General features: G+C 50.7%; 1 pseudogene; it reads right to left on the minus strand.

Moving 5' to 3' along the window:
- Positions 1 to 378: 378 nt before the first annotated feature.
- On the minus strand, positions 379 to 6,779 carry LOC128947945 (thrombopoietin receptor-like; annotated as a pseudogene).
- Between the last annotated feature and the right edge of the window lie 1,133 nt (positions 6,780 to 7,912).

Raw genomic sequence — 7,912 nt, forward strand, 5'->3', positions numbered from 1 at the left:
CAGCCGCTCTGTGGGACTCCCTCCGATAAGCGACATTCTCCCTTCCCCTGCCCGCCTCACCACAGCCTCCCCGCTCGGGACTGTGCCTCCAAGCCGCCTCTCCGGCCCTGTGGCATGCTCACCTCCACGGCGCAGCATTTTAGACGGCTGGCGGACGGGGCCCCGCTTGGCCGCTTCACACTCAACGGCCGCGCACTGCCCGGCAACGGCCCCGCAACGCAACGTGATTGGCTGAGCCGCTGGACGGGGTGGGGCGCTCCGCGCGTGCAGTGAGGGGGTGGGACTGGGGGCAGGGCATTCTTGCTGGGGCGGGGCGATCCGGGCCGGGGGCGGGGCGGCGCAGGAGGGACCAGGCTGGGGCTCGGGGGAAACAGGAGTTTATGGCGGTGTGGGGGCGGTCGTGGCTGCCTGCGGCTCCCAGCTGGTCATGAGCAGGTAGGACTGGTTGGTGATGTTGGTGCTGGACAGGCGCCCCCCCAGCGTGCTCCAGCGGTGGGCCCGCCTCACGCCCCGGGCTGGGCAGCACCTCCAGCAGGCAGGGCAGGACGGCCTCCTCTGGCGGCTGCTTGTCGAAGGCGCTGGCCTGGGGGCACACGGAGTGGACGGGGTAGGGGCTGCCCTTCGAGCTGCCCCTGGGAGCAGCTGAGCTGCCCTGCCCACCCACTCACCTGGCCGTGCTTGCTGCTTTCCTGGAGGAAGCTGCCCAGAGCACGGTGCTGGTCAGGAACGGGTGACCAGAGTTTCTGTCACGTTGCTGGGTACAGAGGAAGGGGCATCGAATTTACCCTCAGACTTGAGGTGCCCTAATGCCCCGTGCAAGGTGCCCAGGCTTGGTGCTGGACCCCCCCCGCCTGCCCCTGGCACAGCCCTTTACCTGTAGAGGGAGGGGAAGGTGCAGCGCAGCCCCAGGAGCACTGCTGAGAAGAGCAGCGGCATCACCGTAACACGGGATGAGCCAGCCTGCATCAGAGGAGGAACGCCGGAACTGTTGCCCTTCCCAGACTCACCATCTCTGAGTCCCTCACAGTCCCCTGCCCCGTGCTCCCCTCCCCATTTCCAGCACTCTCCGCCTCTTGCCGTCAGTCGTGTGGCTCCTGCGGCCGCAGCCTCCAGCCCTGCCCCTTACCTGCATCGGCCACGGCATCAACCACAACAGGTTTGGACCCGGCGCTCCACCTGCCCTGGTACCACAGCCCGCTGGGCTGGGCCTGCACCTGTGCGGGGTAGCGGGAGCCTGGCTGCAGGTCCAGGACCTCTTTCCTCGCTGCTCGTGGAACCTGCAGGACCTGCGGGGCAGAGCCGAGCTGGAGGCATGGCTGCTGTGGGCTAGTACCAAGGGGCGGGTCCCGCTTGGCCTGACCCCGCGCCTGCTGTGTGTCAGCAGCGGAGGGGCGCAGCGCTGCTCGGGGTATCCTGGGCAGGCCTTGCCTTCCAGTCATGGCTGTTCTCCATGGCATAGCGGACCTGGTAGTCCAGCTGCTCTGCCAGCAGCTCCAGGGGAGGCAGCCACTGCAGGCTCAGCTGGCCCTGCGACACTGTTGCTTGCACAAGCTGTGGGGCATCTGTGAGCACTGCTGGTGTTGGGGATAGGCATTTGTCGCTCCTGTGAAACGGGACATGGGACACTGTGTCCCCTGTGAGCCAGGCAGGGGCTATGGTGGCACTGGGACTCACCAGCCTGGTGCAGCCAAAAGGGCTCCTTGAAGTAGCTGAGTGTGGGCAGCATGTGAGTCCTGGTGACATTCACCAGGACAGAGATGGCACTGCCAGCCTTGGGCTGGAAGGTGCAGGCATAGGTGCCCTATGCCCCCCTGCTCACCTCCTCACACTGTTGCCATGCAGCTTCCCTGTAGGAGGAGTGGGGAGCCAGTCAGTCTCACCAAAGCATACCCGCAGTCAGCATTCCTCCTGCTCTTCCCCATGAAAGCTACTGCTGCTTGTAGTTGGAGGTGCAATGTGGTGAGGGGGTATGAGATTGGTGGTAGAAGGGCAGGACAGAGCAGGGCATGGGCAAGGGGCCCAGTGCGGGATATTGGGACACAGCAGGACATGTGGTCCCTGGGATGTGCCTGCATGGGTGCCACCTGCCTGCCATGCCCCTTACCTTGTGCCAGCCCCGCTCGGAGGTGGCCGGTAGGAGAGCTGGTGGGAGCTGTGGGGCTCTACAGGGTCCCAGCTCCACTCGCAGCGCACGTGCCGCAGGTCAGGGGTACTGCAGCACAGCCCGATGTCTCCTGAGCAGGGAGAGCCAGGACAGGGAGGGGGCTGCTTCCCCTTGGCCCCCCAAAACTTGGGAGTCACACCTTGCCTACAACAGGACCCCCACCCCCTGCAGCCCCAGGCGTGGGTGCCTCCCTGCTGTTGCTGCCAGCACCCCTGCAGAGAGGATGGCTGCTCACCGGAGGAGTGGGGGGTCTCTGCAGCCAGAGCCTGCGACCAGGGCCCCCAGACGCTGCCCATGGAGGTACTGTCGGGCTTGCTGCGCAGCTGGATGTCGTACCTCACCCCTGGCTCCAGGTCCCGGAGCACCACCCAAATGTTGGCCTGGACCAGCCTCTGCAGGAGAGGGGCCAAGCTGAGGAGCAACTGCAGGCTCCAAACCCCCCTGCCCATCCCTGACACCTCTATGTACCTGTCCCAGTGCTGGTCATTTCAGAGGGTGCTGCCTTGGTGGAGAGAAAAATCAATCTTCTGCCTTTCAGGGAGCTGAAGGAGAAGGGACTCTTCACCATCAGACACCTGGCTGGGCCCCATTCAGAGGTCCTGCTTTGTGGACTCGGTGAGGTTTGCTTGGCAGTTACCAGCGAGGTGAGAACATTGTTCTGAATTGTCCCCCATGCTTCATACATGGTGTGTAGAGTAGGTATGTGCTTGTACATCTCCATGTGTGCTCAGGGTCTGCCTTCATTTCTGGTTTTAGACCTGAGATTCCTAACATCTGTCAGCTATCTGCAGGATCTGTGGGTACATGCAGCTGTATTTACTGGCAGGTTGGGTATCTGACACTCATCTTTGAGTGTGAAGCCTTTATAATGTGCAAATGTGCAAATGCAGAAACTGAGACACTAATGACGTTATTTGCCAGTCCCAGTCTCTGCCCAAGCTGTAATTCAAAACTGCAAATTATTTTGTAGACCTGAGCCTGTGTTTTCTGTTTCTTGACATAGTGTTTCAGCTGCTGGTGTTGCTTTTTTGAACAGGAGCACCTGACTCTTTTATCTTTATCACTTGTGCCTTTATGATTTGAAAGAATTCTTTGCTTTAATTTTCTAGTAAAAGGGTCTAAAATCAAAGCTGTGGACATTTTAGAAGGGTTAAGTAGAACACTTCATGAAATTTTTTATTTAGGCCTGTAGTAAGCGGGTCTGAGGCCAGAAATTGGTGCCAGAGTAAGTGCCTTTCTGTGCTTGTTCTCTCTAGCTCTTCGTGTACTGTGGAGACCTTGGTTCAAATATGGCTCAAAGAAAGAGGCCAGGAAAATATACAGCTGATGGAAAAGTAAAAGGCAGCTGTAAGCAGATATTCTCAAGCCTGTTTCTGTAAACAACAAAGTTCTCAGGCACATTTCTGTAAACAGCAGGGTTCTCAGGCTGTTTTTTAATAACAAGTAAATAGTCTGTCCTTGGCTGGTTTGGTGTTGGAGATGAAGGGGAGACGACCATCCTTTAATGCATCGAACTCCGACTTTATTGATCAATCAATCACCTTAAATAACAGTGCTAACGAACTTCATGAATATTCTGTAATCCAATTTCATGATAGGCTAACAGAGAAACTTTTAACCACTCCTCTTGTTTTAGAATACCTACAATTGTTTATTAAAAACAGAACCAGTGTTCCCAAAACTTCTTCATCAGTTCTCAGGGTGCTAACTTTTCCCAGAGACGGTGTTCTTCTTGTTATGGGAAGACAGCCTGAGAACTTTGTTTATAAGAAGAGTCTAATTGTTTATAGAAATCAGAAGGCTAAGAACTGCTTTACTTTTCCCTTATACTTTTCTCTCAATTGTATGTCTCATGGCCTTTTCCTTCAAGCCATTCTTGAAAAACTCTCCAACATTTCCCCCGTTTTTTCTTTTTTTAAGAAAGGAGGTTAATTTGCAGGTTTTTCCTATTATCTTACTGACCATTTTTTGGATGCAACAAGGTAAGATAATGGTGAAGTTTTTCCTCACTGAAACTCTTGTGGAGGAGGCATTACCTCCTGTTCACTATCAGGGGCAAAGAAAAGAGAAGAGAACTCATCCACTATGCTTGGCAACACTTCAAACTTCAGAGCAGCTTCGTGTGGGGCCTCGTAACAAACTCCAAAAGTACAGACCCCGCTCTGCCAGGGCTCAGCTGCACCAAAGGCCTGAGGACAAACAGGACACTCAGTGTCAGAAATGTGATCCTGTAGAGAAGGATCAGAACCAGTGCTCAGAGGTGGAATAATGATAACTTGCTTAAATAACAAGGTCCACCCTGTGGTTGGGCTGGTATTCCATTCCAGGCTCTATCTCCACAAATTAGAAATATTCCTGTGGGTAATTTCTTAGATGTCATGATACTAGAGCCTTTACACTGGTTATGAAGCTGTTTGGACACTATTTCTGGACTTAGAGATGAATCCAGAGTAGCCCATGTCTGTTTATGCTGATTCATCCTTTGAAAATTAGAGTAATTAAGGCTGAACTGCAATTATCTAATGCTTGATTGGGATCTCTTCTTATAGGGCCTACAACAGAATGTTGTGTTAAAGGCACCAATTTTCCACACCTTATCGAGGCTATATATGATGCACTTTGAGCTTTAACCCTTTTCAAAATACACTGTAATTATCACCGATAATAAGCTAAGATTTACTGCTCATGAGATTCATAAAGGTCTAAAGCTGAGGCAGTATTTAGCCCTGTCTCATTCCGTAGTGCCCACTCCCAATTATGTTCCCAGATATGTCTATAATTGCAAGTGTGGCACCATAAATGAAAAAGTAACAACTGATCTACCCAAAAAATCTTATCACAACCCCCACAACACAGTGCAACCCAAGCAGCACAATTTGGGCTGTGACATTCAAGACAGTTCTCTTTTGCCAGTCCTCTTATATGGAAAGATGATAATGAGTCAATAATGTCAATCAGTTCTCTGGTCGTCCGGCAACGGCATGTTACGGCCTTATCAGGCATTACACGACAGGTGGTAATTGGACTAATAAAAGAAAGCTGTTAGCTGTTTTCATTCATGCAACCTGGAGAGGAGGCGAACAAGCCTGAAAATGATTATTTTTGTCCTTGAAATTATCACATCCACCTTTTTTCATGGGCTTCTCAGAAATGTTCAAAGTCAGTTTTCAGTCTGTAATCCTTTAGTCATCTGGCTCAAATGGCATCAACTGGGCAATTCTCAGTCCTTTGTTAATTTGGAGTGGTGAAGAGATAGCACGCATTTAAAGCACTTAAAATATTTAACTTAACAGACTTATTTGTAAATCATGTAAAATCACTTAAATCTAATGCAAACTTAACAGAATCTAACTTAACTTACTTAATAATACTTAACAAAATTTAATTTTCTTCAAATCCCACACAACTCAAACCTATATATAATTTAAACTTAGAAGACCTCGAACCCAACCGAAAACAAACTCAACAAACTTAACCTTAACATTTAATGGCACTTAATTGATAACCCAACTTAAACTACTTAATAACAGATAAAACTTACTATAAAAATAATATATAACATTTACTATCACTCACTCACAGGCCTGACTCCAAAACACTCAACCAAAACAACCTTTCTCACGTCTTCGCTGCAGCATTTATACCTAAAGCACACCTACAACATCTCACTCATACAATCAATCCAACACATTTCAACATTTTTAAACTTTTTCAAAACACAGCTTTAGAGTTTGACGTTTCATCAACCCAGCCATCCAGGCTTCTGATGTTCAAAGTCTCTGGTAATACAGGTGTTTCCAAGACAGCATAACCAATGCCGAGCCAAATCAGCCGAAATTTGACTTTCGCATCCATTTACGCTGATTTCTGTTTTACAGTCTGTGCTGGGTTTTTGTTTCACAGCGTGTGCTAGGGAGAACAAAAGATCTTTCTAACTTAGGTGAAAAACATCCTGACAGCAATAGTCCTTGGTGTTGTTTGTTTAGTTTCACTGGTCTTTTAATTGCAATAGGAATCTTTTCTTTTGTTGACAAGAGTCACAGTTATTATGGCTGTTAGATCTTAAACTGTAGCTTTTGCCGGCTGCAGGGCGGAGGGAGAAACGCTCCCACTTGAAAAGGTGCTCCGGTCCCGCGAAATCGGAATCCACTAAAGAGTGTGCAATAACTCACTTGCCGAATCAACTAGCCCTGAAAATGGATGGCGCTGGACGCTCATCAGAGCCCAGAAAAGGTGTTGGTTGATCGTTTTTCTTACAACTAGCCTAACGAAACACAAATTCAGTGGCCATCATAATGATAACAATCCAACGAAAACTATGAATGCACAGCATGATTGCTCTTCCATCACCTGCTCTCTGATGTCCAGTCACTGTTCCCAAGCAGCAACTGATCGCCCGTGGACATCTGGCTGGCCCCCAGTTCACACATGAGGGCGATGCGGCTCCGGTCACTCCCCCCGCGGCGCTCTTTGTTCACTTCCGGCACGGCTCTCGGGGTGGCGCGGCTTGGTTTCTGCGGCGGCGGCTCCGTTCTCGGGGCGGCGCAACCGCTCCCGCGGCGGCGGCTTTGATCTTCCCACCGCTGCTTCCCGTTGGCCATAGTGGCGCGCCCATGCCGAGTTCGGAGTAGCACAGCACCGCAATTCCACCATAAATCACCGAATTCACACATTTCCATTAATCCGTAAACCATATTGAGAATAGCCGTAAGTCCAAAGTCCTGTTAAATCCTTCTGCTAATTCATCTGTGCTCTGCGCTGCGGGTCACTCCCTTCGCGGCGGTTCCGCTTCGCCCGCGGCGGCTCCCTGTGGTGTCGGTCTGAAGGCTCCCTGTTGCGGAGGATTAGAGGCAGGAAGGAGTACCGATGCTGCAGCGATGACTTCTGATGGTGCTTGGCATTCCCGGCGCAAGTGAAAACCCGTGCCTTCGCATCAGTAGCATTTCGTGCGGCCCTCTTTATTTGATGCTGCAAATTCAGCTGACGTTTGAAGAGGTGCAAAAGCGGCTAACACCTGACTCTGAGAGGACCTTGCCTGTTTTCGAAAACCTATTCCTATCTGCTTGAGTACATCCGCCACAAAAGCCTGCTGTCCGGTAGGAATAAGAGCCATCCTCTCTAATGCTTCCTCTACAGTCCAATCTGCACCTAAAGCATTAAGTATGTTTCTAGTAGCAGAATTACAATTTTGAAGGACACACTGCCTGAGTAGGACCCTGCGCAAATATTCTGGCACGCCAGCTCTTTCAATTGCAGCAGCAGCTTTATCAACAAAAGCGCTAAATGCTTCCTCTCTGCCTTGCTTAATTCCTATAGACACTGGTATCTCTCCTGGCTCCTTCACCATGTCTATTGCGAGTCTGACTAACCGCATTGCCTCCCGGCACTTTTCTTGACCTATTAAAGCTTGTGCATCAGTACGAAGGAAATGTCCCAGACCCATAAGTTCATCAACAGTGACGCCACGCAGAGGGTCACCCGGCTGTCTCTGAACTACCACACACTCACTAACAAGTATCCGCCAATGATCATTAAACCGCAATTGTTGATGGTGGGTAAAGATTAATTTAACTATGCCAAGACAATCATTAACGAGGAGGATACTGGTGTTAAAAATATAATCGAGCATTTGCTTAGCTGGTTCGCTTTTAAATCCAAACTGACTAACAGCAGCTTGCAATTGAGATAGCAATTCCCAGTCAAGAGCACTAATTGTGGCTTGAATTCCTCCACCAGCCTGAGGGTTAA

This window comes from Melozone crissalis, unplaced genomic scaffold, assembly GCF_028551555.1.
Source record: "Melozone crissalis strain CALT ecotype California unplaced genomic scaffold, PUWL_Pcris_2 ptg000111l_1, whole genome shotgun sequence".
In the NCBI taxonomy this organism is placed as follows: Eukaryota; Metazoa; Chordata; class Aves; order Passeriformes; family Passerellidae; genus Melozone; species Melozone crissalis.